At 40.0% G+C, this 15,666-nt stretch overlaps 1 long non-coding RNA gene across 1 annotated transcript; it reads left to right on the forward strand.

Moving 5' to 3' along the window:
- Positions 1-3,846: 3,846 nt before the first annotated feature.
- LOC147024477 (uncharacterized) lies at positions 3,847-9,851 on the forward strand. Its single transcript, XR_015059053.1, has 2 exons — positions 3,847-5,369; positions 5,498-9,851. It is a non-coding gene; the product is annotated as an uncharacterized LOC147024477 (long non-coding RNA).
- The last annotated feature ends 5,815 nt before the right edge of the window (positions 9,852-15,666 follow it).

Consider the following 15,666-nt stretch of genomic DNA (forward strand, 5'->3'; position numbering starts at 1 on the left):
GTTTAAAATTGTACACCGATCTTTCCCAATTCCATATCCAGACGATGCATGACGTCATCGCCGGGTGAAGGAAGGGATTGCTCAGATTTTACTCCTTTTGTTTTCTTGGTTGTTTGTTTTCTTGGTTGTTTGTTTTCTTGGTTGATTGTTTTCTTGGTTGTTTATTTTCTTGGTTGTTTGTTTTCCTGGTTGTTTATTTTCTTGGTTGTTTGTTTTCCTGGTTGTTTATTTTCTTGGTTGTTTGTTTTCTTGGTTGCTTGATTTCTTGGTTGTTTGTTTTCCTGGTTGCTTGTTTTCTGGGTTGTTTGTTTTCCTGGTTGTCTGTTTCCTGGTTGGTTGTTTCCTTGGTTGTTTGTTTTCCTGGTTGTTTGTTTTCTTGGTTGTTTTCTTGGTTGTTTGTTTTCTTGGTTGTTTGTTTTCTTGGTTGTCCGCTTTCTTGGTTGTTTGTTTTCTTGGTTGTTTGTTTTCCTGGTTGTTTGTTTTCCTGGTTGTTTGTTTCCTGGTTGTTTGTTTTCTTGGTTGTTTGTTTGTTTTCCTGGTTGTTTGTTTTCTTGGTTGTTTTCTTGGTTGTTTTCTTGGTTGTTTGTTTTCCTGGTTGTTTGTTTTCCTGGTTGTTTGTTTTCTTGGTTGTTTGTTTTCTTGGTTGTTTGTTTTCTTGGTTGTCTGCTTTCTTGGTTGTTTGTTTTCTTGGTTGTTTGTTTTACTGGTTGTTTGTTTTCCTGGTTGTTTGCTTTCTTGATTGCTTGTTTTCCTGGTTGTTTGTTTTCTTGGTTGTTTGTTTTCTTGAGTGTTTTCTTGGTTGTTTATTTTCTTGGTTGCTTGTTTTCTTGGTTGTTTGTTTTCTTGGTTGTTTGTTTTCCTGGTTGGTTTCTTGGTTGCTTGTTTTCCTGGTTGTTTGTTTTCTTAGTTGTTTCTTTTCTTGATTGTTTGCTTGGTTGTTTGTTTTCCTGGTTGTTTGTTTTCTTGGTTGTTTATTTTCTTGGTTGTTTGTTTTCCTGGTTGTTTGTTTTCCTAGTTGTTTGTTTTCCTGGTTGTTTGTTTTCTTGGTTGTTTATTTTCTTGGTTGTCTGCTTTCTTGGTTGTTTGTTTTCTTGGTTGTTTGTTTTCCTGGTTGTTTGTTTTCCTGGTTGTTTGTTTTCCTGGTTGTTTGCTTTCTTGATTGCTTGTTTTCCTGGTTGTTTGTTTTCCTGGTTGTTTGTTTTCTTGAGTGTTTTCTTGGTTGTTTATTTTCTTGTTTGCTTGTTTTCCTGGTTGTTTGTTTTCTTGGTTGTTTTCTTGGTTGCTTGTTTTCCTGGTTGTTTGTTTTCTTAGTTGTTTATTTTCTTGATTGTTTCCTTGGTTGTTTGTTTTCTTGGTTGTTTATTTTCTTGGTTGTTTGTTTTCCTGGTTGTTTGTTTTCCTGGTTGTTTGTTTTCTTGGTTGTTTATTTTCTTGATTGATTGTTTTCTTGGTTGTTTGTTTTCTTTCTTGTTTATCCTGGTGATATCTCAGCCATCCTTTGAGCTAGGAAGCTGAAATTTAGGGACAAAAGTGAAGATACGCTTTGGCAAAAAAAACAGTATTTTTTATTTTTTGATTAATCAATTAATTGATGAATTACTTAATTATTGTCGATTTATTAATTCCTTATTTTAATATTAATTCTTAAGAAATATAGATTTATTAATTCCTTATTTATTTTCTTTCTCATCTGGGCAATATCTCAGGCACCTTTTCAGCTTGGAAGCTGATATTGGGACATGAAAGTGAACAAGTGATTTGGCTATAAAGGCTACTTATGATTTATTGATGAATCAATTAATCGATTAATTATTCATTTTTTTGATGAATTACTTAATTTTCCAAAAGTTATAGATTCGAACAAAACAGTGGTGGTTTAGGTATGTAATTAGGAAATTAATTATTTTACGATTATTATTTATTTATTTTAATTACTGAATTAATCAATTATTGATACACTGCTCCCTCCTAATTCCGTCTCCATGTGCTGCACGGCGGCATCGCCGCCGTGTGCCAAAGGCGCCCCGGCGATGTCTCGCGCTGGAGGATGTATTTATTTATTTAGCATGGGGGTGATGTACAGTACTTTGAATGTACCTCTACCTGTTTTCAATTTTTTTTCCAATTTCTAATTATTTAACTTTCATTTATTAAATTTTTTGATTTTCAATTATTTATTTTTTAATTTTCTTCCCCAATTTTTAATAACTGTTCAGTATTTAAAATGTTTTTTTAATTTTTAAATATTTAATGAATTTTCCATTGTTTTTAATTTTTTCAATTAGTCTTGTCCATGGTGTCCGCCTTTTGGGGGAGGGGGAAGCGGGGTGGGGGGGGGGATGGCAGTTGGGAGGAAACGTTTGTTTCATTATGAGGCAGAATTTCAAGTGCTACCAATTGCCTAATATGAGGCAGTATTTGGTCTTCTGTTTGATTATGTTTGTACCATATCCTGATGCTGCGTGGACTGTGCTTCTCAGCTGATGGACCTCTGGTAACTTTATGTGTTGCAGCATTTGTTTGAGCCTGGGGAGGAACTGCTGAAATCTATCTATTTGGGTTCTTCCCGACATCTTTATTCTTTGTTCCTTTCACACTTCTTTCTACTTTTCATGTTCCTCTTTATTAGCCCCTGTTGGACTTAGTCCCAAATGGGGTCTCATGGATTTGGTCTCGATTTTCATGTCCATGCATGCGTGCATCCGCAACCATAACTCAGACATGGATGCACCGATTTTATTCATACTTGGCACAAAGACAACACATGCTGGTATACATATGCAAGTCATTTTGTTTTTTGATGCGATCAAATATGGCCGACTGGCGGCCATTTTAATTGTTAAAAACCCTGGTGTCGATCACGTCCTCAACAATTTCTCAGACTCAAATTTACAGATTTTATTCAAACTTGGCACACAGATAGAAAATGATGGCTTACATAAGCGTGTCATTTTTTTTTCGAGATCAGATCCAAGATGGCCGGCTGGTGACCATTTTGTTCCTTAAATGTGTCCCCAACCATTTCTCAGACATGCATGATCCGATTTTGTTCAAACTTGACAGAAGCACAGTACATGATGGTATACATGTGCACATCACTTTATTTTGTGATCTGATCAAAGATGGCTGACTGGTAGTAGACTGGTGGCCATTTTTGATGTAAAAAACCCGGTATCGAACACGTCCTCAACCATTTCTCAGACCTGTATTTACCAATTTTGTTCAAACTTTGCACAAAGATAATGAATGATAGCTTACATAGGCACGTCATTTTCTTTTGGAAATCAGATCCAAGATGGCCGACTGGCGGCTACTTTAGTTGTAAAAAACCCGATGTTGAACACGTCCTCAACCATTTCACGGACATGCATTTATTGATGTCGTTCAAACTTGGCACGCAGATAAACAGATAAAGAATGATGGCTTACATATTCTCTCTCTCTTTCTCTCTTTCTCTTGATCTCTCTCTCTCTCTCTCTCTCTCTCTCTCTCTCTCTCTCTCTCTCTCTCTCTCTCTCTCTCTCTCTCTCTCTCTCTCTCTCTCTCTCTCTCTCTCTCTCTCTCTCTCTCTCTCTCCACTCCCCTCTCTCTCTCCTCCCTCTGTCTCTCTCTTTTGCTCTTTTTCTTTCTCTCCCCTCCTCTCTCTTTCTCTTTCTCTTTCTCTTTCTCTTTCTCTTTCTCTTTCTCTTTCTCTTTCTCTCTTTCTCTTTCTCTCTCTTTCTCTTTCTCTCTCTCTTGCTCTCTCTCTTGCTCTCTCTCTCTCTCTCTCTCTCTCTCTCTCTCTCTCTCTCTCTATATATATATATATATATATATATATATATATATATAACAACTCCTGCATGAACTATATAACTTGCAAAAAAAAAATACTTTTTTTGGTTTCACTGCAAAAAAAAATACTTTTTTAAAAAAGTGCAATGTTATTCCACATTTACGAGTAACCTGGTTAACATTACCTTAAGTGTTTTTGTGATATGTTTAGCATGTACTAAAATTATTTTGGTGTTGAACATTAATTATTATTTATTTTGGAAGTGAAATTATTTTGGTGTTTTGGTTTCCCCACGAATTTTAGTAGCAGTTAAAAGTTTTCAAAAACCTTTTCCAAGGCTCATTTTGAATCCTATCATTTTAAAACTGACATCTGTGAGTGTGTAGATAACAGTTACTGTTTTTTGTCCACTGTAAAGTCTTCTATGTAAGTTTTTACAGCTTGTTTGTGTTTAGTTTTTTTCGCATTCTTTAATGAGATTGTTTACCGTTCTTATTGGGGGGGGGAGGGTGTCAGAGCCACAGTCACGTTACACCATCTTCATGGGTGTAGCAATCTTGGATTTCCCTTCACAATCACAGGACATGCCAATTTAGAACGACCTTGATTTTGGTTGAGTTCATCCAAAAATGGCAGAGGTGCTGTTTAAATGATTATTTTGAAGCTACGAGAGAGCATTTCGAAAAAAGCAGAGAGCAGGAAGTTGAACTGGAAGTTTGTAAAATGTCGAGGGAGCTGAAGGGCAAGACTATCTCATTGACTGAGCTGTCGGATGCCACTGATAAAAAGAAATCTTGAAGAATGGAAGCTGATCAAAATTTGAAAAGGGCGACATTGCTCTCATTAACCAAGTCACGTATTTTTTAGGGTGGGGGTCAGGCAAAGCACGTCATCGAGCGTCACAGCAGGGAGAGAGGGTGTCAAAAAAACTGCCAAAAGAGACCGAAGGTCTCTCACTCGACATATTTAGATTTGTTAATTGGGACTTTGAGTCGAACGATTTGGGAATTTTTCAATTTTTTTTTTCTTTAATGAACGCTGCTAAACTAAATTAATGTTTGTTAAGAAACTGAAATCTTTTCTCGATGGTTGTTCATTTCTGTTCTGTCCTGTTCATGGCCGTGTGTCGGTACTGTCAAAGGAGTCATTCAGTAGAGAGAAAGCACGGCATGGTTTGCCATTGTTGTAGTTGTCGTGGCAGGATTTTAGAATTTGACCAGGGTACCCGCTCGACTCTTTTTGAGTCTACTCTACTCTTTTTACTCTTTTTGGTCTACTCTTTTTAATCGTCTACTCTTTTTGAAAGATGCCGTGGTACCGACAGGATGAATCATAAGTCCCAGGACACAGTTTTAGCTGCTTATACATGATTTGTTTTGACATCTACCAAGGTGAGCCATGAGCTCCAGGAGTGATAACATATTACAGTATCAACAGTAATACATAATAACAGGAGTAATTATAAAATATAACAGTAATACAACAATTATAATTCCTCTTTAGACATCGAGGGCATCCGTAGGATGTCCGCCATTGTCACGGCACAAGATAATTTTTCTCCACGTGCGGTGTGAAAACCAATGCAAAATACCAGGTATTATGGATTATTATTGAAATTTCTTCCTGAATGCATTGTTTCAGTTCATCAACAGATGCCATGCAATATTCTGTTCATTGTTTTCCTTTGATGAAAATGAAAGTACCTTTGACGTACTTCCACAGAACATTGTCACAAGTGGTCAGGTCAGGACTGCGTGGTGGCCACAGAAGTTTTGGCGAAGACCTGCCAATCCAATGGTTGGGAAACGTTTGATTGAGGTAGTTTTGTACCACACATGCATGCTACACAGGTGCTCCATCCTGCTGGAAATAAATCTCATGGTCTAATCCATGTCGTTCAACAAATCTTATAAGCAGCGAAAACTATGACTTATGACTCACCCTGTAGAGTGTCACACGTGAATGCAGTGTTTAGTCTGTCCCAAGGATGTCAGTCACACTCAGTGATGTAAGCACCAGGTAGAGCGTGAACCACCAGGTAGGTAGGTTCACAAGATCATACTGTTCACAAAGAATTATGATCCTTGTGACAAATAATGCACATTTCCATGGCTGAGAACCAACACTGGACAAGTTGCCATTTCATCAGAGGGTGTCGAAGGTTAGGGCAGATTTTTTTTTTTAATTTGACCCATGACGGCCTACTCTTGAGAAAAATATAGTGGGATCGTTAATGTCCACATTGAATGCTATCAGTCAGGACAGCCGATTTAATATTCCTCCAAAGGACAGCACAATCATGAGTGCAACACCCTGCTTGCAAAGCACCAGCACAACAGTTTATAGTCTGGCTTGAAATGAAACCCTGCAGACAAGGCAGTTCAAAGTTGAGTACACTTCCTCTGAGCCATCCCCATGAGCATCAGTTATTCGTTTTGAGATCCACACAATTCGTATAAAGCTTTTCACAAATTTACTGCATCATCTGATTACTACGATGATCACCTATCATACATTGCAGTAAAGGTGGTTTCATCATGTTAGGTCCCCATGATTTGGCTGGGCAGTTTATGCGGGAATGCTTATCTGAACTCGTCTATTATTGTGTGCAAGAATGTGGCTTTGTAGCTGGAACTTCGAGTTCCTTGGCTCCTGGCACATATGTGCTCCATGGAGTGCCCCAAGGATAACTTGACTTTGAGCAGATTCTGGTTTGTGATGTTCCAGAATAAATGGCACCATGAAAAGTTTCCAGGATGTACATATTTGCACTGTACGTTTGGCATCTGCACTTTTTGCTATAATTGATTGCAATGTATTGGCACTTCGATGCAAGAATGAGAAATGACATGCTGAGGAGCAGAGAGGGAGAGGGTCTGGGAAAAGGAGGTGAGAAAGAAGAAAGAAGAGGAATACAGAAGAGGGGGAGATTCATGAGGGGGTCTGTTCAATATAGTGCTACTTCAGTGATAAGTTGGTTGATCTTAAGATGATGAAGTGAAAAAGTTTGTGGAACTTTAATCCCCATTCATAGTGCAAGATGTATTTTCCATTAAGATGACAAATAAAGATTAATTTAAAGCTAAAGTATAGCTGTGACTGTGGATGACCTGAAACAAAGACAACAGTGCTGATACTGAGTTGTCAATGATTCATCAAGTAAAACCTTCTTCAGATAACATTTGTATGTTGTTTCAGTTTTTTTTTAAGTCGAGCAAGTCTTGAAAACCAGCACAAGAATGTCTTCAAAATGAAAGGTGTTTTTGTCAGGAGTGGGAGTAAGGATTGCAAACAGGTATGATGATATGATCAGCTGACCCCACAAGAGTGTAGGCATACAGACAACTCTCAGTTTGAGAACTTTTGAGAGCGTCTGCAATGAAGAACGTCATTTTTGTCTGCATAACTGGCTGATTGATGTACATTTTGATTTATTTAAGTGCCTTTGTACTGTTTTATGTCCATATGTATGTATTATTGAGCTGTACTTCCTTTATATTTACTTTAATATTAACTTTACTGCATTCTATATCATTTTTAATTCTCCTTTAATGACTATTTTTTTGTGTACAGAGTCCATTCGCGTGGAAGAGCTGTTAGGGTGAGGGATCACACTGAACGGATCAGGACGTAACATACAAAAACAGGACGCAAAGCACATACATGGAGAAGGAAACACCAAGGAGGAAAAAAAAAACTGGAAAAATAGGAGGAACTTGTGTAGGGTTAACGGTGGTAAAAACATCATGGTTTTGAATTGGGGATGATCTGAGATGGCGGTGATCAGCTGTCTTGAATATCTGGAGGGAAGAAATGACATCAAAGAGGACGTGGAAGTTGAAGAGGATATTTACATTGTTTTACCTATTAATATGGTGTAATATATGTTGGTTTCAATTATATTGTAGTATGTTCAGGTTTCAGAACCATTTTGCTTTGAGAACAGGATCCAGGAATGTAACTCGTTCTCAAACCCAGAGTTATCTGTAATTGTGGCCGTTAGAGAAGTAGTCATCTATCTATAATTCCAGCAATCTGTGTGTGTGTGTGTGTGTGTGTGTGTGTGTGTCTGTGACCGCTGTTTCTCGACAACCACTGGTCCGATCTCATTGAAACTTGCCAGGTATATTGCTGGGGACCTGAGGATGTGCCTTTTCAAGGTTTGATATTAATCGGACAAGTGCTTCCCAAGTTATGGCCATTTATTTACCAAACCAATGACAAGACATGTTGTTGCGTGGGCGTGGCCGATGGGGGAAGGGAAGCTCAGCTGTGTTTTGCCATTACGGGTTACAACGTACGGACTTCCGGATAGTGATGACTTCGTGTATTGTAATAATTTCTCGATTTCTTATGCGCATTTATAGATAAACATAATGCCCCAAGTTATGATCGTTTTCATCTTAGACGGTGCATAAATTTCGGTAACATCAGAGTGCTGGTATGCTCTGAACCAGGAAGTAAATTTTTTTCTCTCTCTTCTCTTCTCTTTTTGTTTTTCCTTGCCACGACATTGTGAAAAGGTAAAATACGTTGGCGCTAATTGAAAAATTGGGCATTAAAACTAAATTGCAAATAATCGTAACTGCGAATAATATGCGAACTTCCGGGCCACGCATGTACGGGCACACGAGAGCGAAGAAATGGCCTGTGTGGTTGTTCTTTGTTGCTCGCGGTTTGAATATTTATTTATTTAATTTTTTTGTTGTTGTTTGTTTTTTTTACGGGCACGTACTAGTGTTAGTAATATACAGTATGTACATATATATATATATATATATATATATATATATATATAATATATATATATATGTATGTATATAGTGTTACGGTTGTGGAAATTCACAGATCACCATTCAGGTTCCACGAAGATCAGTTATGTCGATAAGTGTGTGTCCAGATTAGATTTCCCCACCGATGTCTAACGGGAATTATTTGTGTGCCGGGCAGTGAACCTTTGAGGTAGTATTATTCTTTCCTATCTTTATTTTAAACAACATCTCCTCACCACCTTCGCCACAACCGCCAACAACTCTTCACCACAACCGCCAACATCTCTTCACCAGCATCTCCACGGCGCCGCCATCTTTTCCCCAACAAACAACATCACAAACAAACAACATCTCTGCCGACAAACACGAGAACTCCCTCGTTGGAGCGAAAGCCAGTGATTCCTACCACGGCCGCGTTTGACGGCAAGATCGGATCAGAATGACAAAAGGGGCGGAGCCAGCGGGGGGTGAAGGGTCGGAGGTGAAAGACCAAACACCACCTCCGAACCCGATAAAAGGCCGGGCTGAAATGCCAAGAAACCAGTTGAGGGGAGTCTGGAGTCTGGAGTCTGGAGTTCGGGGTTGAGTCTGGAGTCGGCAGTTCGGAGTGGAGCTCTGGAGTTCGGACTGGAGCTCGGTCGTTGGAGTCCGGTGGAGTTTGGAGCCTGGAGTCCAGTCAAGCCTGCAGTGCCGTGCAGAGTTGTTGGTCGGTAGAGGCGGCAGCAAAGTCGCCAGCCGGAGAGAGGTCGCCAGCCGGAGAGAAGTTGCCAGCCAGCGACATAACGGTCTGAAGTGAGCGGGCCCCAGAACAGTCCAAGCGACGCTGAGGAGTGAGCGGGCTCTTAAAAGAGCATGAACTCCAAAAGAGCAAGGCCCGTTCGCTCCTATGAGGCGTTGTCGGCCAGGCCCGATCGACCAGGCCGCACGGCAAGGGCTGGACCAACCGAGCTGCCATTACACCAGCTGCCGTGTTGACGACGAGACATACGGAGGGTCGCTGAACCAGGGCCCAGTGAGTCACCACGAGGGTAGCAGGTGACCTGCACGGTCTCGTGGAGCTCCTTCGGTCTTCCAAGCTCCGAGGAACATTAAAGGCCTACAGGCCCTGTTCTCCCTTTTCTTTTCTGGGGTTTTTGCATGGAAGTCTGTGGCGCCTTGTCCGATAAGTAGAATTGTTGTTAAGTGCATGCACATGGTAAATAGACAACGGCTGTCGGTCTTTTTGCTCGTGTCTTGTCCCTTACCCCCATTCATTGCATACGTGCCTGCTTTGGAAATAAATGTCCGCACTGTTTGAATATTCACCGGCTCGTTGCGTCCCTTCCTCCATTGAACTGCCATAATTGCGTTCGGAATAAACAGCTGGTTATTAATAGCCGATAAGATAATCGGGTCCAACGGGGCTTGGTGATAATAAACCGCTCGGCAATCGCAGACGGAAAGAGCTGCTTAAAGCGGATAGTTTCCAAGCAAGTCCCGTTGAGGTACAACCTCTTGGTATTCTGTCGCGCGAATAATTAGGTAAATCGACAATTCGGCGATCGACCCTGTAGCGCGGGCAGAGCATTGACAAGGTTGTGGTGTGGTTAAAAACACACCCGTAGCTGGATTTCGGCGTAGATCTGAAAGCTGCGACTGGATTGCCACGGTCGGTAGGCGTGCGGCCGCAATTAGCTAAAAGTGGTCGCCTGCACACCAGAGTGGTGAGAGTCCACAACAATGTATATATATATATATATATATATATATATATATATATATATATATATATATATATATATATACATATAATACAGTGCCAAGGGAAAGTCTACAGGCCCTTTCAAAATTTTCACCTTTTGTTGTCTTATAGCCTGGAATAAATTTGCATTAAATCAGACTTTTTCCACCTTGAATTACAAATCGTAACCCACAAGTTCCAAGTGAAAAACAAATTCTACAAATTTCAGAAAATGAATTAAAAATACAAAACTAGAATATCTTGGTTTGATACATATGTCCCACCTCCCCCTCCCCCATACCCCCACCTAAGTTCATACTTGGTGGAAGCACCTTTAACAGCAATTACAGATGTGAGTCTGTTGGCATAGGTCTCTACATACTTTTCACACCTTGATTTGGCAATATTTGCCCATTCTTCTGAACAAAACTGTTCAAGCTCAGTCAAGTTGTGTGGGGAGCATTGATGGACAGCAATCTTCAAGTCATGTCACAGATTTTCAAGTGGATTTATGGCGGGGCTTTGACTGAGCCACTCAAGGACATTTATCTTTTTGTTCCTTAGCCACTCCAGTGCAGCTTTGGCTGTGTGCTTCAGGTTGTTGTCATGCTGAAAAGTGAACTTCCGTCACAATTTCAACTTTCTTGCAGAGGGCAGCGGGTTTTCCTCAAGGTTTTTCTGTATTTTGCTCCATACATTTTCCTTTCTACAAGTGCCCCAGACCCTGCTGATGAGAAACATCCCCATAACATGATGCCGACACCACCATGCTTCACAGTAGAGATGGTGTTCTTTTGGTGATGTGCTGTGTTCGGTTTGCGTCAAACGTAACGTTTTGCATTTTGGCCAAAACGTTCCATCTTGGTTTTGTCAGACCATAAAACTTTTTGCCACATGGCTTCAGAATCTCCAGAGTAGTTTATTGCATACTTCAAATGGGATTCAAGGTGGGCTTTTTTGAGTAATGGCTTCCTTCTTGTCACCCTACCATACAGGCCAGACTTGTGCAGTACTTGGGATATTGTTGTCATATGCACACAGTGAACACTTTGCCATAAACTCCTGTAGCTCTGTCAAAGTTGCCATTGGCCTCTTGGTGGCCTCTCTGATCAGTTTCCTCCTTGCTTCGTCATCCAGTTTGGAGGGACAGCCTGATCTAGACAGGGTCTTCGTGGTACCATACGCCTTCCACTTCTTAATGATTGTCTTTACTCTGCTCCATGGGATATTCAAGGCCTTTGCAATATTTTATACCCATCCCCTGATCTGTGCCTTTCCAAAACTTTATCCCAGAGGTCTATTAAAAGCTCCTTGGTGCTCATGGTTGAGTCTTTTCTGTGAAATGCATTACTCAGCACAGGGAACAGCTGATTTTATTCTGAAATAATCAGAATCACTACTATTTAACACAGGTAGAGGCCAATTAACCTGATGTGTGACTTTGAAAGTGATTGGTTTTACCTGAGTTAATTTAAGGTTGCTATTATAAGGGGTGGGTGGTGGGGGGGGGGCATGGTCACTTATCCAACAATATATTCTAGTTTTATAATTTTAATTAATTTTCTAAAATTTGTAGAATTTGTTTTCACTTGGAAGTTGTGGGTTACGATGTGTAAATAAAGGTGGAAAATGTCTAATTTAATGCAATTTAATTCCAGGCCATAAGGCAACAAAAGGTGAAAAATTTGAAAGGGGATGTAGACTTTCGAGAGGCACGATAGCTATTTAAATATTGTGTGTTACTCCATGACAATCAGTATTAAATCAACTTTAATCCAGATGTTATTGTTGATCTTAAAAATTACTGGAAGGGACAATAAAGTGACTGACGATATTGCATCAAGGAAAGTGAAATGAAAATGCAAAATAACCAATCAGCAGCTTTTCAAACACAGCACACGAAATGGCCGCCATAAACGGGAGACAGACAAATGCACAGACAGACACTACAATTTGAGATATATATATATATATATATATATATATATATATATATATATATATATATATATATATGATAATTGTTGTTGAGCTTGTACATTGATCACATGGAGTCCAAGGGCATTAGAAAACATCATTGGACTTTTAACATGAATTAGGTGGATGCTTGATATTTGATGAGGACTTTAGTTTATAGTACTTGTATAACTGTGCTTGTGTGTATTTGTGTATGTTACAACAACTCTACTTATTATATTTTTCAAAATATTCTGTAGCTTCGGACACACACATGTCCTGTCAACGTGGATGCTTTCATACTCCTTTCAGTGTAGAATTCTCTTGAACATGTACGTAGCCAGTGCAGAACATCCTGCTTAACAGCCAAAAACTTCCTCTGCTTCCAAGGTCTACTTTATTACCTCCACCACCAAAGGTGAAAGAGGTTATGTTTTCACCCCTTTATGTCTGTTTATCTGTTTGTTTGTGTGCAGGATATCTCGAAAAGTTGTGGATAGATTCGGATAAAACTTGGTGGACAGGTTGGGTGTGTGACAAGGAAGAATTGATTAAATTTTGGTGAATATCCGAATGTGGATCCGGATCTGATAATTTTTAAAGTGATTCTTCACCATTGAGAGATAGGGCCAAAAACGATATAGTATTGTCTGGCATGATATTTACCTCTGCCACCGAAGGTGAAGGCGGTTATGTTTCAAAAATGTATTATGCCCGATATGTTCTTATGGATCAGACATTGCATGCCGGAGGTATTCGCTATACCGAGTGCCCTTCTAGTTATGAATGCCATTTAAAGACAGCAATCATTGCCATGCTGTGCAGCCAATCATCTATCTATAATTCCAGCAATGTGTGTGTGTGACCGCTGTTTCTCGACAACCGCTGGTCCGATCTCATTGAAACTTTCCAGCTATATTGCTGGGGACCTGAGTATGTGCCTTTCAAGGTTTGATATTAATCGGACAAGTGCTTTCCAAGTTATGGTCATTTATTTACCAACCAATGACAGGACACGTTGTTGCGTAGGCGTGGCGGTTGGGGAAGAGATCCTCAGCCATGTTCCCCATTACGGGTTACAACGTACGGACTTCCGGATAGTGATGACTTCCTGTATTCTAATAATTTCTCGGTTTCTTATGCGCATTTATAGATAAACACAATGCCCCAATCCAGTCGTCGTTTACGAGAGCAAAGGAACGGCCTGTGTGTTTGTTTGAAAGATTTTTGGGGTTTTTTTATTTTTTATATTTGGTTTGCACGTTCGGCCACGCACATATGGCCACGCGAGAGCGAAGGAATTGCCTGTGTGGTTGTTGTTTCTGGCACGCGGTTTGAAAGTTTTTTTTTTTGCAGGTACGGCCACGCACGTACGGGCACGTAAGGGCACGTACTAGTATGTATAAATATTTCACTGATCAGACATTTCATAATTGTTTTCTTCTTTGCCGTCTTTGTTATCTCACTTCCCTCCATCCTTATTTTTACCCCGTGAATGATTACGAGTACAGTATTAGTAACCAGCACTCTAAAAAGTAACTGGCATGATAAAAATATATTCCTTTGAATATATATATATATATATATATATATATATATATATATATATATATATATATATATATTTTTTTTTTTTAAATTTGATTTTACTCTGAAGCGCTACTTTAATCGAGATGTTCATTGAAGGTTCGAGAACTCAAGATGATTTAATGATTATCATATTCACCTTTTGATAATAAAAGTCGATGTCAGGAACTATCCTTGCATAGGGTAAACTTAATCCCAAGAGGAGGTCATTTGGCTCATCATGCATTTGCCATATCCACACCCATGCCTGGTGTTGGCTTAATGGTTAGGGTGGTGGGCTTGTGATCCTAGGGTCCTGAGTTCAAATCCCACTCAGCAGTTGAATTAATACCAGGTGGGGTTAACTCGACCTGTCATCCTTCCGAGGTCGGCAAAATGAGTGCCAGCATGCTGGTATACTGTGTCGGAGTGGCGACCCATCCCGGATTGTGCCCAACAGCCAAGGAGACTGCTTAGGCAGCACCAGCGCTCTGCATAGAGTATGGCCCAAAGGATGGATATCCACACCCCAAACACGGGAGATTATACAGGGTGTTCCAATAAGACTGAGACAACTTTGGTTGTTAATATATTTATAACCACAAATGATACAATGATAGCCTTTATTTTATATGACGCAGAAACTCATAAGGTTTTGTGCACACCATCAATGCACTTCAATGTGAGCTCCATTTGTCACGAGCTGAACATCAAGGCGGTGCACTAGTTCATGCCATGTTTGGCTGAGCATGTTTGCGTCCACCAGTGTGCATGTAGCTGTGATCTGAGAACGACGATCCTGTAGGTTTGCCACCTTGGTGTTGTAGACAACATCTTTGATAAACTCCCAAAGTAAAAAATAAAGTGTGGTGATGTCTGGTAATCATGGGGGCCAGGCAGTTGGTCCATCTCAGCCAATCCAGTGACCTGAATTTTTTTTTTATTGAGGACAGCTCAAATGACTAAGGCCCAACGAGAAGGAGTGCCATGCTGTTGAAAAATGATATCGAGTTGCAGATCTTCAATCTGTGGGAAGGCAAATCCTTCCAACATGTTCATGAAAATTGTTGAGGTCACTGCATCCTCGGCAAAGAAAAATGGAACCACCAAGCGGTCATGGAGAAGGTCACACTACACATTGACCTTTGGCCTATCGCGTACGTGTTCAATGACCACGTGGGGGTTTTCAGAGCCCCAGATCCTCACATTGTATCGGTTGACCTTCCCTGATACATGAAAGCAAGCTTCCTCTGTGGACATGACCTTTTTCAGGTAATCTTCGTCATCCACTATGTGACTGAGCATTTCCAAAGCAAACGCCTCGTGTTTGAGTCCATCATTTGGTTTGCGTTCCTATAGAATCTGCACCCTATAGGCATAAAGCTTCAGTCTTTCATGCAAAATCCTGTGTACAGTGTGGGTTGGTAGTCCCAGTTCTCTGGATGCACGTTAAATTGATTTCCTGGGAATTTGTTGAAATGATTCACGCACTCGTTCAACGTCTGCTGCACGCTGAAATTACGCTGAACTTACGCTGAACTTGCATGTCGGATCTCGTCTCGATGAACCATTCGACGGACTGAGCTTCCTCCTGTGGAGTCGCCATTTTGTTTTACATTAAACTACCAGACCTGAAAATAAAGAAAACGTTATGAGTTTCTGCATCATATAAAAGAAAGGGTATCATTATATTATTTGTGGAACTAAATATATTAACAACCAAACTTGTCCAGGTCTTTTTGGAACACCCGTATATATGGAGACGGAGCCTTAACAGAGGGAAATAAGTTTTATAAGTGAGGTACATTAGTTATTCATACTTTATTTACTTAAAAGTTATTTTTCATTTTCGCCAATGTTAGCTATTTGCTATTTTA

This window comes from Eptatretus burgeri, chromosome 6 (genome assembly GCF_056783735.1).
Source record: "Eptatretus burgeri isolate ZD-2024b chromosome 6, Ebu_testis_v1, whole genome shotgun sequence".
In the NCBI taxonomy this organism is placed as follows: domain Eukaryota; kingdom Metazoa; phylum Chordata; class Myxini; order Myxiniformes; family Myxinidae; genus Eptatretus; species Eptatretus burgeri.